We start from the raw sequence: 14,146 nt of genomic DNA, 5'->3' as shown, positions 1-14,146 counted from the left end.
ACAGCTCATTGGTGGAAGAGCAGGAATGAGAACTCGTGGCCCCTGACTCTTGTCCAGCCTTTTCCTACCATACCAAATTCCATAGTGATAATGAAAAAACCAACAAACATTTCTTAATCCCCAGTATGTGTCGTTCTCCATGTTGGCCGGTCTGTACATGTCAGTCATAATTACAAATTTGGTAGGGTTTATGTTTTTGTAAACAAGGACACAGTGCCTTAAGGATGCTGAGTGAGTCGCTAGGCATCACACAGTGCCATAGACAGCAAGTTGGGGTCTGAACTTGGCTTGCTCTGACTCAGCTTCTTTGTTCCGCATCAGCTCCCCCCAGATAACACTTGTGCTCTATTATCATGTCTGCACAGAAAACCTAGGCAGTGAGTAATGGGGATTTTAGGTGGGCTGACAGAAGGTATGCGATCGGAAGGCTATACAGCTTTTTTTTTTGTCCTTCAAATGCCACTAGAGAGGTAGCATCTTTTTTCTGTCTCACAAGTGGGGCTCACCTCTCTGGCATCCTGGGGTACAATTGTCATACTGTGAAAGTGGCCTGAAAGGTGTCTCATGAATAAGAGCTCTGCTCAGCTTCATTCAGTGTTCTCCTTGGCAGTACAATGGAAGGAGGGCTGTATATAATTACTGCCCAAATGGCTGGAAAATGAAGCATCTCATCAGTGATTACTAGATTCCCCAACATACCATAAAACTTGAAGACCAAATGACAGCTTGGCCTTTAGTTTTTCTCTCCTCTGTCTGCAGCCTGGATCCTATGCTCATTCTGGCTCTGGCTCTTCCTTTGTTTCCCTGAGCTGCTACTGAAGCTGGCCGAGTGCTAACCTTGTGCAGACTCAGCCATCCCATCTCCACACTGCAGAATATGCCTTGGAATGCCGTGTATTTCCCTGATTGACTTCCTTCACAGTTTGTGTTCTGCCTCAACTGAGCTTCTGATGTGGTTCAGAGAAGCTTTTACTGTGCTCTGATTGCCAGCTCTTCCTGTCCTCACTGCAAGTAAAGACAGTTTAGATGCATTCAAAGTTGCCAGTCAACATGTGCAAGCCAGGTCTGACAGTGTAAAGGAAGAGGCAGGTCTAGGGAAACCTCCTCAGCACTAAGAACAACAGCTCCCCAAGGAGTGGCAGCTGGGGAGCTCCTGGCATCTCCCAGAGCCTCTATGATAAGAATCTATACATCACCTGATGAGTTTACATTCTGATCCCTGTACTTCTGATGAAGGAGTCTAGGGTCATTTCATTAAGGAGGATGGTCTCCAGCATCCATCCTTCCATTGCCACATCTCCTTCCATCTTTCTTTCTACCAAAACCAAATACTTTTCATATACTAAGTACCTTTCTAGAGCCTGGTAAACAGAGGCTCAGATCTCTGATACCCTGGCATTTCCATGTAAGTAATGGCTGACTCCTGTGACATATCGCCCCAGGGCAGTGCCTCCTGAATCTCCTGCATCCCTGATACATGTGTGTTCTTCTCCCCTCCATGAGCTGTTATACTTGCTTATTAAGTTTAGCTATATTCTTGGGCTGAAGCCACCTCTTGGGGCTGAAGTCGAGTTCACTAGACGTCTCTTTCAGAGACAGGAAAGAAGAAAGGCAGAGACGATAAGGATGCACACGGAAGATACACCTGTTCAAGACAGAAGCCCTCAAAGCAGCTCTTGTAGCAAAGCAAACATTAGAAGTAATTTGGGTTGAGCTGAGATCTCCCTGAACTCAAAAGCACAGGTGTAGGGAGATGAGAGAGAAGAATTATCTTGGCGATATAGTAATAAGCTAATACAGTGTGCACGACAACTTAGGGACTGAGAATTCATAAATATATTCATGTTTTCTTCCCAGAAAGATTGATTAAATAACTAAGCACAAAGCGAGAGTCAGAGAGACAGAAAGAGAGAGAAAGTGGAAGCCAAGTACAGATGTTCTGGTAAAGCATATCAACTCTGGACAAAGACTACTTCATCAACCACACAAAGTCACTGCCTAAGACAGGAATGTCATAAATTAACCTGCCAAGACACTTTGTGAAAGGTCATATTTAACATTAATCAGCCTCTGGCAGTGTGTACATTCATAGTTAGAAGAGCGAGGAGAGAAAATACTGTCATCTTTGCACCATGTTTTCAAAACCACTTCCTCACTATTCAGCAGGAGAGGAAAAACGGTTTCTAGCCAATTCAGGGGCAGAGAATTGATTCCTTCACTAAGGTATCCCCTAATCTGAGGTGCTGAGGCACACACATGGAAGGGGACACTGTTGGACATGGCTGTTCACTTTCATGTTAAGATGTTTCTCCTTTTGACACCACAGTGGTCCATTTGGCTTTGCCAAGAACTTGCCTGCCAGTAAGAAGGTCTCTGGGAAAGGTATTGAGGGAAATAACAGCACAGGAGGGGCAGCCAATAGAAAGGTAATGTGAGATAAAATAGACAATTAGTGATTGACAGTACATGGACTATGATCCCTATTTCTTCTAGTCCACAGGACCTTGAACCAGAGCCCAAGACTGAGCCATTTGAGGATCAAAGGAAATATTAGACTGGGACTCTGTTTCCCCACCCAATGAGTGGGTATGAAAATACTTCTTTTTTCCCTTCTTTCCATCCCCCGCTAGGGCTCCAACTCAGGGCCTACCACTGTTCCATCACTGGGCTGCATCGCCAGCCTTCTCTACTAGTGATTTTGAAATATTCTCTTAACCACAGTGGAACTACTGAGCTCTAGGACATTAGAAGCTATCCCTCCTGTCCATGGCACCCTGCTGCTGTCCTCTATCCTTTCTCTTCTCCCTCCCCTTCTCAGACTCAGGTAAATGTTACCTGTTTCATTCACTTCATTTTCTCTCATGGGCTCTACATAACATCATATACAGTGGGTTAATTATATGCAAATCAGACATGAGAAAAAGACTCAAGCATGTGGCTTCTTCGCCGTCTCTGTTCCTTACCCTCCCCTTCTTCTCTCTTTTTCCCTCCTTTCCTTTTTCCCTCTCCATTTCTTTATCTAAGACAAGGTCTCACTCTGTAGCCCAGGCTGACCTCAAGCTCACCGCAATCTTCCAGCCTCAGCAATCCTAGTGCTGGGGCTGGCACCCGGCCCACTGTATTTATTTAATTTCTCTGGGCTTCAGTTTTCTCTGTATAAGTGGGTGGTGGGACTAGGTTTCTGAATTTTCTTTTTAGCTCCAGAACTAGACCCTTGGAATTCTTTTGATACAGTCTGCCCTGTCCGAGCTTGACCTTGGGGTCTACCTGCCCCTCTACACATATTCCCCAATGGGGGTCCTTGTTACAGGCATTGTCCAAGCATCTCTGGTCTTGGCTCCCCTGGGAAAGTAGCAGCTGGGAGCACCATAGGTGTTGCAGGCCCGACCGTCTCCTGCTCTAGCTGCTCCTAAGGGTGGCACAATCTTTGTGGGTACTTTGTGGGTTGGGGCTGGGCTGTGGAAGAATTAGCACAGTGCTGTGTAAACAACATTTGCAGCTTGAGGAATTGTGCTTGGCCCTTGGGGGCCCATTTCCCACGCTGGGTGGCAGGAGCTGTCTTTTCTGCACAATTGACAAGGCCAAGGGGAAAGCTAAGCAGACGGTGATTTCTCTTATGCTTCATGCAGAGGCCAGTTTAACTAACAGGCAGAAGGCATGGCTTGGAGAGGCTGTGGGACAGCGAACAACAGGTGGCTTCGAGCCAGAAATTCTTGGATTCTCAGTGTGGAAGTTTTGAGTTATATGCTTCACAGTGCTCTGTCCTTGATCTAGGGTCTTCAGGGCTCTCCCCTGGGAAATCGCCTGGGTTGGGGGTGAGGCTGGTTGACTGCTCCACAAAGAAGGGTTTTACCTTCTCAGTGCCATGACCTGTCTCCCTCGCTCACTTGAGAGTGGGTGGGGTGGAGTGATGGGTGCCAGCTGGTGGCATCAGCTATTGGGCATTCTGGACAAGAACTCTACTTTATTAGTGCATGACCAGCTACTCAAATTAAAATGGAGGATTCTGGGGTTCTTTCTGAGAACTTCTATAGCAAGTCACAAAGAGAGGAGTTAGCACTTAGCACTGGTTTGAGGTTCATATCTTATTCAGCCCCTTTGTTGTAACAGAGTACTGCAGTAGCTTATAAACCACAGAAACTCATTCTCACAGTTCTGAAGGTTAGAAGTTGAGGCCAGGATGCCAGCCTGGTTAGGATCTGGTGGAGCCCTGTGAGCAGATTGCTGACTTCTGTTATCTTCACTTACCAGAGTTCAGCCAACTGCAGCTGGCTGTCTCAAGACGCTCAGAAGGGCACTAATCCTTTTTAGGAGGGCCTCATACTTGCACTCTTATTGAAGCTCAATCACCTTCCCAAAAGCCATTTAATTCTAGCACTGCTGAGGTTTGGAAGGACACAAACATTCAGTCCCTCAACCAGGTCAGGATGTTAAAGTATTTCAGTCACTGTTTCTGGAAGATGCAAAGACAGCTCTCCAGTTCAGTCTAGGAAGCTCAAGGCATCAATGTCTGGTGCTACCAGTAAGAGTTGCTGTGATTTATTCCTCCCTTCTTGGGGCTGAGGCTGCTCCGTAATGGTTATGGAGGCCTTTCTTGTGGGTGGGCCTGGGCTTCCGTTGTCTGGTAGGATGTCAACTGAAGGCACCCTTTCCTCTAGGGTGGGCACCTAAAAAGAGCTTGCTAATGTGAGTGATTATGACTGTCACAAACAACTGGGAGGAATTTGCTGTGGCAGGAAGGGTTTTGTTCTTCTCTTTGAAGATGAGCTGTCATCCTTCTGTTTAGAGTCTTGGGGAGGAGGAATTCAGGCACTGAGACCTATTAGTCTGCAGAAACCCATCAACAGGAAGTAAAAGCAGACTCCAGCTTCTGAGCCATTACCAGAGGGTGGCAGCCATGCCTGGAGGTGGACTAGAGACAGGCTCTCCTTTGCCAGACTCCCTTTGCCAGCCTCCCTGGAGATGAGGCACCTTGACCCATTGCTCTGTCCCTCCTTAAATCTCTGTAAGTCCTCAGTTTGACATCTAAGAAAAGGAAGTCAAACAGCTAGGAGTCCCTGAGCAGCAGAATAGCTGCTGTGAAGATTTGGGTATCTTCGTTTACAACTTTTCACATCATTGGCCTTTGGCCCTCCTTCCCCTCTTCCATTCATCTCAGATGGCTGGTGGGCCAAATTGCAGGGCCATCATCCTTGGAAGACTCTCTCTCTCTCTCTCTCTCTCTTTCTGTACCCTCAAAGGTCAGAGGAGGTTGTCACGTGTCCTCCTATATATCGCTCTACCTTGTTCCCTTGAGGTAGGGTCTCATACTGAACCTCTCACTCATGATTTTTGCACATGTGGCATCACCCAGTGTTTTATATGGGCATCATAATTCAGGTCCTTGTGCTTGTACAGCAAGTACATTTTCCCACTGAGCTATCTCTTTAGCCCTCAGTCCGTTGAAGAGTCTCATTTCTTTGCCTGTACTGGAAACGCTTGGTAAAGGAAAGGTTTGGATGCAATGGAAGCCCAATTTGGTTGACTTCCTTCTCAGAGAATCAAATAGGAGAAGGTTTATGATTGGGAGCTCCGTAAGTCCCTCTGGATGGCAACTGAGAAACTGTGGAGGGAGTCAGTCAACCTAAATCCAGCGGAAGGGAATGAGTTTCTAACTGCAGGATCTACTTCCTAGCCCCCTCCACTCCAGAATTAGGAGCATCTGGGAATCCTCTGCTGTGGAATCAGGCTGGATCTGGGCCTGTCCCTGTGCATACTTCAGAACTAGTCGTTAGAGGTAAGATACAGCACTGGAATTGGATTCTATCTCAGTTTTCTACAGCAGACAAAAAGAAGCATCATCTGTCTTCAACAACCCTATTCTACAGAAAAGGAAACTGAGTCACAGTGGGAAGAGTAACAATGGTGGTGGCAGCAAATAGACTTATATCAATGATTAACTGTCTTAAATTATTCTGAGCCCTGCTCATTTCAGCCTTACAGGATCTTCCAAAATGGCATCCTTATCATCACCATTTTATTTTATTTATTATTTTTATTTTATGTGTATGAGTGTGTTGCCTGCATGTAGGTAAGTGTACCTGTGTCATGCAATTCACACGAAGGACAGAAGAGGCTTTCAGATCCCCTGGAACTGGAGTTACGGACAGTTGTTAGCTGCCATGTGGGTGCTGGGATTTGAACCTGAGTCTTCTGCAAGAACAGCCAGTGTTCTTATCTGCTGAGCCATCTCTCCAGCCCCTTATCACCATTTTAACATATTTTATTTATTATCTCTTATTTTATTTTATGTGTATGCATGCATTGCCTGCATGTAGGTAAGTGTACCTGTGTCGTGCAATGCCTGCAGAGGACAGAAGAGGTTGTCGGATCCCCTGTAACTGGAGTTATGTACAGTTGTTAACTGCCACGTGGGTGCTGTGATTTGAACCGGGTCTTCTGCAAGAACACCCAGTGTCCTTAACCACTGAGCCATCTCTCCAGCCCCTCATCACCATTTTAAAGATGAAGAAGCTGAGGCTACAGAGGCTGTGGAACCTGCCCAAAGATGGGTGATTGATGTGTGCTGGAAATGGACTTACAGCCAAGAAGAGCATCGTTCTGCAGCCCAACTCCTATGGTTTTACCTTGGTAGCTAATTGAGTCAGGGCACATACCCCAAGCTTTGTGCAAGCTTCTCAACTTACACTGCCCATTAGCCATGAGCCACCTGTGGCTGTTTAACACTTAAACTATAGCCTTCCCAAGTGGAGATGTAGTCTAAGTTATTGTTAAGTAGAAAATACAGTTTGGGTTTTCAAAGGCCTATATAAAAATGCAAAAAGAAATAAAAAGATATAAGATATCTTTATATATAGAGAGATAGAAGATATCTATCTATCTATCTATCTATCTATCTATCTATCTATCTATCTATCTATCATCTATCTAATTTCTATTTTTTGGGATAGGGTCTCCCTGTAGACCCAGCTGGATTGGAACTTGCTATGTGGACCAGGCTGGCTTTGCTCTCACAAAGATCCTCCTGCCTCTGCCTCCCAAGTGCTGGGATTAAAGGTGTGTGCCACCACACCTGACTTAATATTTTTATCAATTACATGTTGAAATGATAAATGATTGGGTATATTGGTTTAAGTAAAAATGTTGAAATGATTAATGCCACTTGTTTCCTTTCCTAATTTTAGGTAACTATCAGAAGCTTCACAGTTCCATTTGTGTCTCGCATCTGGGCTCACATGAAATTTAACATGATGTATATGACTTGTGTTTGTGGATGGCATTGTTCTGTACAATTGGTTGTCAGTGGCAGTTGTGACACTGTTGAGGCTGTATCTCAGCCCCAGTCCCAGGGTGACAGTGGGTTGTGCAGAGGCATCCCACCCACACTTGACCTTGTTTGTGTCTATGACTCACATCTCTGCTTGAAGATGAGCTGAGGCCCCCTGCACTGTGGGGATGACATCACCAGGAGCAAAGCACACCATCAAACTTTTTGGAGCCAGTAAACCTTAATGGAAAGGGCACAAAGCCCACTGTTCCTGGCTTTCTTCCACATTGGCTATGATATTTACACTCTGGGATTTGCTTTCTGTATGTATTTGGCTTATGGCTGCAGATGGATAAGAGTCTATCATGGCAGGGGAGGCATGGCAGGAGGCCACTCGAACAGAGAGCTGAGTGCTCACATCTTCAAACACACACAGGAAACAGAGACAGTCTGGAAGTGGGATGAGGCTATACGCTCTCAAAGCCTACCCCCAGTGATGTACTTCCTCCCATATGGCTAGTCCCTAAAAGTTCCATGACCCTCCCCAAACAGCACCACCAACTGACCAAGTGTTCAAGTTGTCTCACACTTGGAACCTGTGGGGGACAATTCTCATTCAAATCACCATGTTGTAACTGGAGATGGGAGTGGTGGTATCATGATACCTGGATCTCAGAGCTGTGGGGGATAAATGACATGGCCTTTGAAAGCATGCAAACATAAGAAGGTTCCTGGCAGGTTCTGGCTCTTTCTTTTCCACTCTCCATTTTCTGTTCTCCACTAAATGCAATATCATGTGATGATTACCAAACTGCAAATTAGAGAAAACCTCAGGAAAAAGTTCCTGCCACTTTCGTACTTCCTTTTGTTCTTTGGCAACTCTGGAGGGCCCTGAGCCTCACTTTCCTTCTCCATGAAAGATTTGTTGCTGTTATGAGAAGGCACTGCCCATTCCACCCAGTGATGGTGGGTGGTGGGATCTCAGATGTTGATTGGTGGTATTTGGATGAGCAGGAGAAGGGTCTACTGGGGCAGCTTCTTGGTTACCATCTTCCCTCATTCCCTGTTTACAGAGCTCAGCTGGCTTTTCTACCAGCTCAGGCTGGAGATGGGCACCAGGTGGGAAGACCCAAATCTTCCTGGTGATGACAGGGGCCAAGGTCCATATGCCTGTCTGGTAAAAAAAAAGCTGTAAGTACTTTTTTCCTGTTGTTTGGAAAATGTGTGTGGGCTGGGCTCCCAGGTTGCCTCCAGCTTTTTAAAGTCAAGTAATTGTGCAGGATAGCGTTATTTGTCAACTTAACACACCTGGGAAGAGGGAACCTCTGTTGGGGAATTTCCTCTATTGGATTGCCTGTGCACAGGCATATCTACGAGGCATTTTCTTGGTTGCTGAGTGATGCAGGAGGGCCCAGCCCACTGTGGGTGGTGCCACCCTGGGCAGGTGGTCCAGGGTTATATAAGAAAGTAGGCTGAACATGGGCTGGGGAAGCAAGCTAGTAAGCAGTGTTCCTCTATGGTCTCTGCTTCAGCTTCTGCCTCTAGGGTCCTGCCCTGAGTTCCTGTCCTGTTTCTCCTCTGTGATGGGCTGTGAGTTACAAGGTGAAATGGACTCTTCCCTCCCAATCTTGTTTTGATAATAGTAATAAAGAATCAATAGAGGAGTAAACTAGAATATTAACAAAAGACATAAAATCATGTGTTTTTTTAATCAGTTTTTGTAAAAAATCAATTTTCAGTAATATACACTGTGGAGTGACTGAATCTAGGTACTTATGAACTACCTGACATAGTTCTAATTTTTTTTAGAGTTTCATATATGAGTATTATATTTGCAGTATTTCCACCACCCCAAGTTCCCTTCCAACTCCTCATATGCCCCTCATCCCTCTCAACTTCTTGGCTTCTTTGATTATATATATATCAATATATTTATAAACACACCCATAATGTACTGAGTCCATTTAGCAGTGCTCAGTGTACCTGTGTTTGGGGCTGCCCACTTGAGATGACCTGTCAGGAACAGAGTACACAGAGGAAACTGATTCTTCCTTCCTCAGCATCCATCGATCGCCTGTAGCTCTTCATCTTGAGATGAGACTTCACGAAATCTCCCCCATCCAGCTTGGTACGTCAACTATTTTGTGATTCTATGTGGATCTTGTTAAACTGCGCACCATGGGGATTTCATGGGTGTCACTTCTCTGTTATGTCTAGAATGCACTAATAGCAGCAGGTATCTTGTCCCTCTGCCCCTTTTAACCTTTCTACTCCCTCTTCCAAGATGTTCCCTGAGCCTAACATAGTTCTTGTGATATGCTCTGACTTCTTCACAGGTTCTAGACTCTGGTGCTGGGACCCCCAAAATGTGGGGCTGGAGTCATACACGGAAGGGGGTAAACATAGTAGAAACACACATCTATTCAACTAAGCAAAAATACACTCAGTCCTGTGTCTAAACATGTTAGATGCATGACCATAGACAAGTCATCCAGTCTCTCTGAGCCGATCTCTTACTTTTACAAGAAAGCAATACCTAACTCATAAAGCAGTAAGATAGCAACATTACAACTGTGTACTGTGGACAGTCATTAGTGACAATTATTAACATGGAGCTGAGTCCAGTGCAGCCACAGCAGGGGCATTTCTGCCTCCTAGTTGTGATGAACATTATGTCTGTCCAGAAGAATTCCACCAGCATAGCCCACTGGAGGACAAGTGGACTGCTGGGCCTTTGTTCCCTCTGCCCTTCCTGGTCCAAGCCTTCTCTCCACATTTCCCATTTAATGATGTGACTCGGAAACAGAACCATTTTCTTTCAGAAGTTTATAGGTAAAAATTGGCAAATCTAAGGACAATTTGGGACTAATTTCAGGCTGTCCATGATTTGAGAAAACAAATGACTCATACTATGCCCTTGGCCCTATCCATGTATTCCTTTGGGCCTTCTTCTTCCTCTTTAATGAGATGGGATGAGTAATTCTTACCTCTCCTTCATCTTACAAGCATGTAACAAGGATGAATCAAGTAATGGCTACAGAATCCTTTGAGGTCCTTGGAGAAATAGTTGCTATATAAATGCAAAATATGATGTCCATTTCTATTACATTGTGATTTGCAAGTAAATTTCTAAGCCTACAGCACATCCATGTCAATGCCTGTCTGGCCAGTCATCAGCCATGGGCATTTTTTTCTTAAGCGAACGAATCATCTCCATACATTATTCCTTGAAAGTACATCTTCCAATCTGTAGTAAGTGAAGTTATGTTATTATGCCCAGTGTACACATCTGTTCTCTCTCTTACCAGAGGCTGGGGTTTCTGACAGATTCGTCATTGGTGATGGCATGGGAGAAAATCCTCGTTATCATCAAGTACCTAAATCCAATGAGGGTTTCCTGTTCATTGTTCTTCCTATTTCCTTTTCTTGACCCTCTTAATTGAGCTGTTCAGAAAAGAGGCCCTGGGAGGCATTATAAAAATAGCCTATTTGACCTTCCTAAAAACTTTAAGCAGGTTCTTTCTGATTCAGAAGATGAGATGGATTGCGGGAAGCATTCTGATTCATGCAACCCTTTAAAGGCCATTAAGTGTTGTCAGTTATCTTAGTAAAATGAACTCTCACAGGCCAGAATAATCAAACCTAAAGATGTTGGAGAGTGGAATTTTCTGTTAGTGCTTTCGAAGCTCCAGAGCTTATGTTTAAATGGATTTCAGCTCTCAGGGCTGAGTTTTTTCCTTTTTAATAAAAATACACTGAAATTTGACCTATGTGGTGGGAGGGACCTGTACCGATCCTAAATTGAAACACATTCTGTGTTTAAGAAGTCTCCTGTGTCTTGTACTCAGATGTAGACAGTTGGGGTCCTCTGGACTTGTACCTCCTGGGATCCCCCAATAGTCTTCCTGAATCGACCTTTCTTCAAAAGCTTTGTGAGAGAGTTGATGTACGTTCACAAAATTCTCCAACACCGAAGGGTTTGAATTTCTGTATCTTTTATCTTTATAGAATTCAACAAGCAAGTTCTAGTTCAGTGTTTTGAAAGCCTTGTATCTCAGTTCTAACTCACTGCCTGATCAGTTTGACTCAGTGTTGGCACACGAATGACACGCCACTGGCCATTCAGAATCCAAAGTGTCCCATAGTGAGGCCTCTTCCCTGCTCTTCCAGAGCTCTCTTTTCTCATTTAAGCCAATTTCTTCAGGTGAGCATACCCTCTCCCATATCTTTTCCTACTGTATCTTTCCTCCAGACTACCTTTAACTTGGGACTATTCCTCTAATTGCTTGTGGTACGCCATACCCACACACCGTATAGGCATCTGTCTTAGTTACTTTTTCTGTTGCTGTAATAAAATACTCCAAACAAAAGCAATTTAATGGAGAACCCCATCCCAGAGAATGGTACCTCCCACAGTGGGCAGGTCTTTCTACCTCCACCGAATCAAGATAATTCCCCTCAGGCATACCTATCTCTCAGGTGACTTTAGATCTCATCAAGTTGATGAAATGAATCATCACAGCACTTTAGACTCTATCTAAAATCAGATTTACCATCTTTTCTTCACAGCAGTTTGACTTCCTGCACTTTGCCTTGGCTTGTGGGAACTAGTGAACCAACTGAAGCAGAAACTTGGGAGTTGTCCTGCATTTCTGTCCTTTATTCCATTCAGTTAGGAAATCATGTCTTTTCGCCATCCTCTCTGCAACCCTTAGAGGAGTTCAAACTCTTAAAGACTTCTCCCTTGGACTCCAATCTTGTTCGCAACTGATGGCCCTTTTTGGATCTCACTGCTGCCTCCTCTTCTCCTCAGTGCATCCTGTTTGGGGTCTTTGTCAGATCAACTTGGTTATCTGATTGTGCCAGTGAACATTCCACAATGGCTATAGCATAAAATTCTCTCCAGATCCTGGCCTTTCTTCCTCACATTTTCTGCTTGGACACAAGATCCCCAAGGGAGGGAACTCTGAGTGATGCCACACATACAGCTTGGAATGCCATATAGAGTTAGAATTTATCAAGTACTCAGTTCTCAAAGGGTTTAGCATGACACCCGTCTTCATAAAGGGCTGTGGGGGCGCTGTCCATGGTGCTGAAGCCAATCTCCCCGTGGCTCCTATGCCAGAGACAGTATGTTATTATTATTATTTTTCATTAATTTTATTTTACCCTGTGTGTTGGTGTATTTCCTGAATGTATGTAAGTGCACTTGTATCGTGTAATGCCCATGAAGGTTAGAAGAGGGAGTCAGATCCTCTGGAAGTTATGGACAGTTGTTAGCTGCTCTGTGGGTGGCTGGGTGATTCACTGTGCTGGGTGACATTTTTTTTCTTTCTTTTTTTTCTACTGTGTGACCCACTTCAGTTCCAGCAGCCTATATACAGAGGCCAGGCAATGGTTCAGAGGCACAGTTTGCTCTATCATGAAACACTATGAGAGGCCCAGACATTCCTTTTTCTAAAGTCTTACTTTGATTGATATCAATACAGACATTCCAACTTTCTTTTTTGTTGTTGTTTACAAAAACGGAAGCAGCCAGTGCTCTTAACTGCTGAGCCATCTCTCCAACCCCAGAAACAATATGTTATTGGATGGCTATGCAAACAATTGGCTTTGTACACAAACATCTTGTGTTTAGTTTCTGGATGGCCCCTCCCATGAGTTTTCTTGTAAAAGAAGCTGTGTGTCATAGTAGACTCATAATGGAAATGCATTTTGTATTACAGATTTCACTTTTAGCCAGTTCTGGGTCTCAGGATTCACTTGTCCTAGATGGAAGGGTTGAATTAATGTCTTGGACCATATGCTGTATAAAATTCTGGCATTTTTCTTGTGAATCACCAGGTACAAGGAGAGGCAGGTGCAGAGTTTCCTGAGAAATGGTCCATAGCTCATGGTACTGATAGATCACCCTCTGTACAAAGGATAACTCACATGGCTTCTTCTAGACCAACTCCCCACTCTATATTCTGCTCTATATTAAGTTATACAGCCACCATGCTATATCTGGGCATCAGAGGTGATGAAGAGGATAGTCCCAGAACTGCTTCTCCCACGCTGCCACTTGCCTTTTATTTGTAGCTTTCATCTCACTTCATCACCTACACTCTGACCTTATCCTGTTTCGGAGTTCATCCGAGGAGTCTTTGGGCTCCCATATGTCCACTCCATTCCTCTAAACTCTTAGGAACTAGCTACAGTCACTTAAAAATTATGTAACTCCACTCATTATACTGGTGGTGTTCCTTTTTCTAAAGTCTACTTTGTTAAATACTAATACAGACATTCCATCTTTCTTTTTGTTGTTATTTACAGAACCAGAAGTGTGAGAGTTTTTATTGTCATGAAATCAGGATGATATCTTTCAACCCCTCTTTGCCATTCTCTCAGTGGCCCTTTGTAAATAACAAAATAAAGCAATAGTAATAATAATAACGTGTAAATAGTGTGTGCGTGAGCATGTGTGTATACATATGTACACATGGTGCATGTGTGGAGGTTGGTGGATAGCTTTCAAGAGTCAGTCCTCTTCTTCCACCTTGCGGGTCATGGGGATTGAACTCAGGTTGTCAGGCTTGATGGAAAGCATGTTTACTTAATGAGCCAGTTCACCAACCCCCAACTGTCTTTTGCTTAGTCCTTGCTTGTGATAGCTTACCCTTTTGACCTATTCGTGTGATCATTTTCAAAATGTGTTTCTTATAGCGAATGCGTACTTTGACCTTGTTCTTATTTTCTCATTTGTTCATCACTGTCTTTTAATTTGTGTGTTTACACCATTTGCATTTTATGCATAATTGAAAGGGTAAGGCCCAACATTTTGTTTTCTTTTACTCCCTGTTATTTTTCTTCCTGTTTCCTTAGCATTACTTGGATGTT

General features: G+C 44.2%; 1 pseudogene; it reads right to left on the bottom strand.

The window, feature by feature from the left end:
• Window positions 1-12,611: 12,611 nt before the first annotated feature.
• On the bottom strand, window positions 12,612-12,754 carry LOC115067517 (annotated as a pseudogene).
• Window positions 12,755-14,146: the final 1,392 nt, after the last annotated feature.

The sequence above is a fragment of the Nannospalax galili genome, unplaced genomic scaffold (genome assembly GCF_000622305.1).
Source record: "Nannospalax galili isolate Female #2095 unplaced genomic scaffold, S.galili_v1.0 scaffold746, whole genome shotgun sequence".
Classification (NCBI taxonomy): domain Eukaryota; kingdom Metazoa; phylum Chordata; class Mammalia; order Rodentia; family Spalacidae; genus Nannospalax; species Nannospalax galili.
This window is presented reverse-complemented; position numbering and strand designations above follow the sequence as displayed.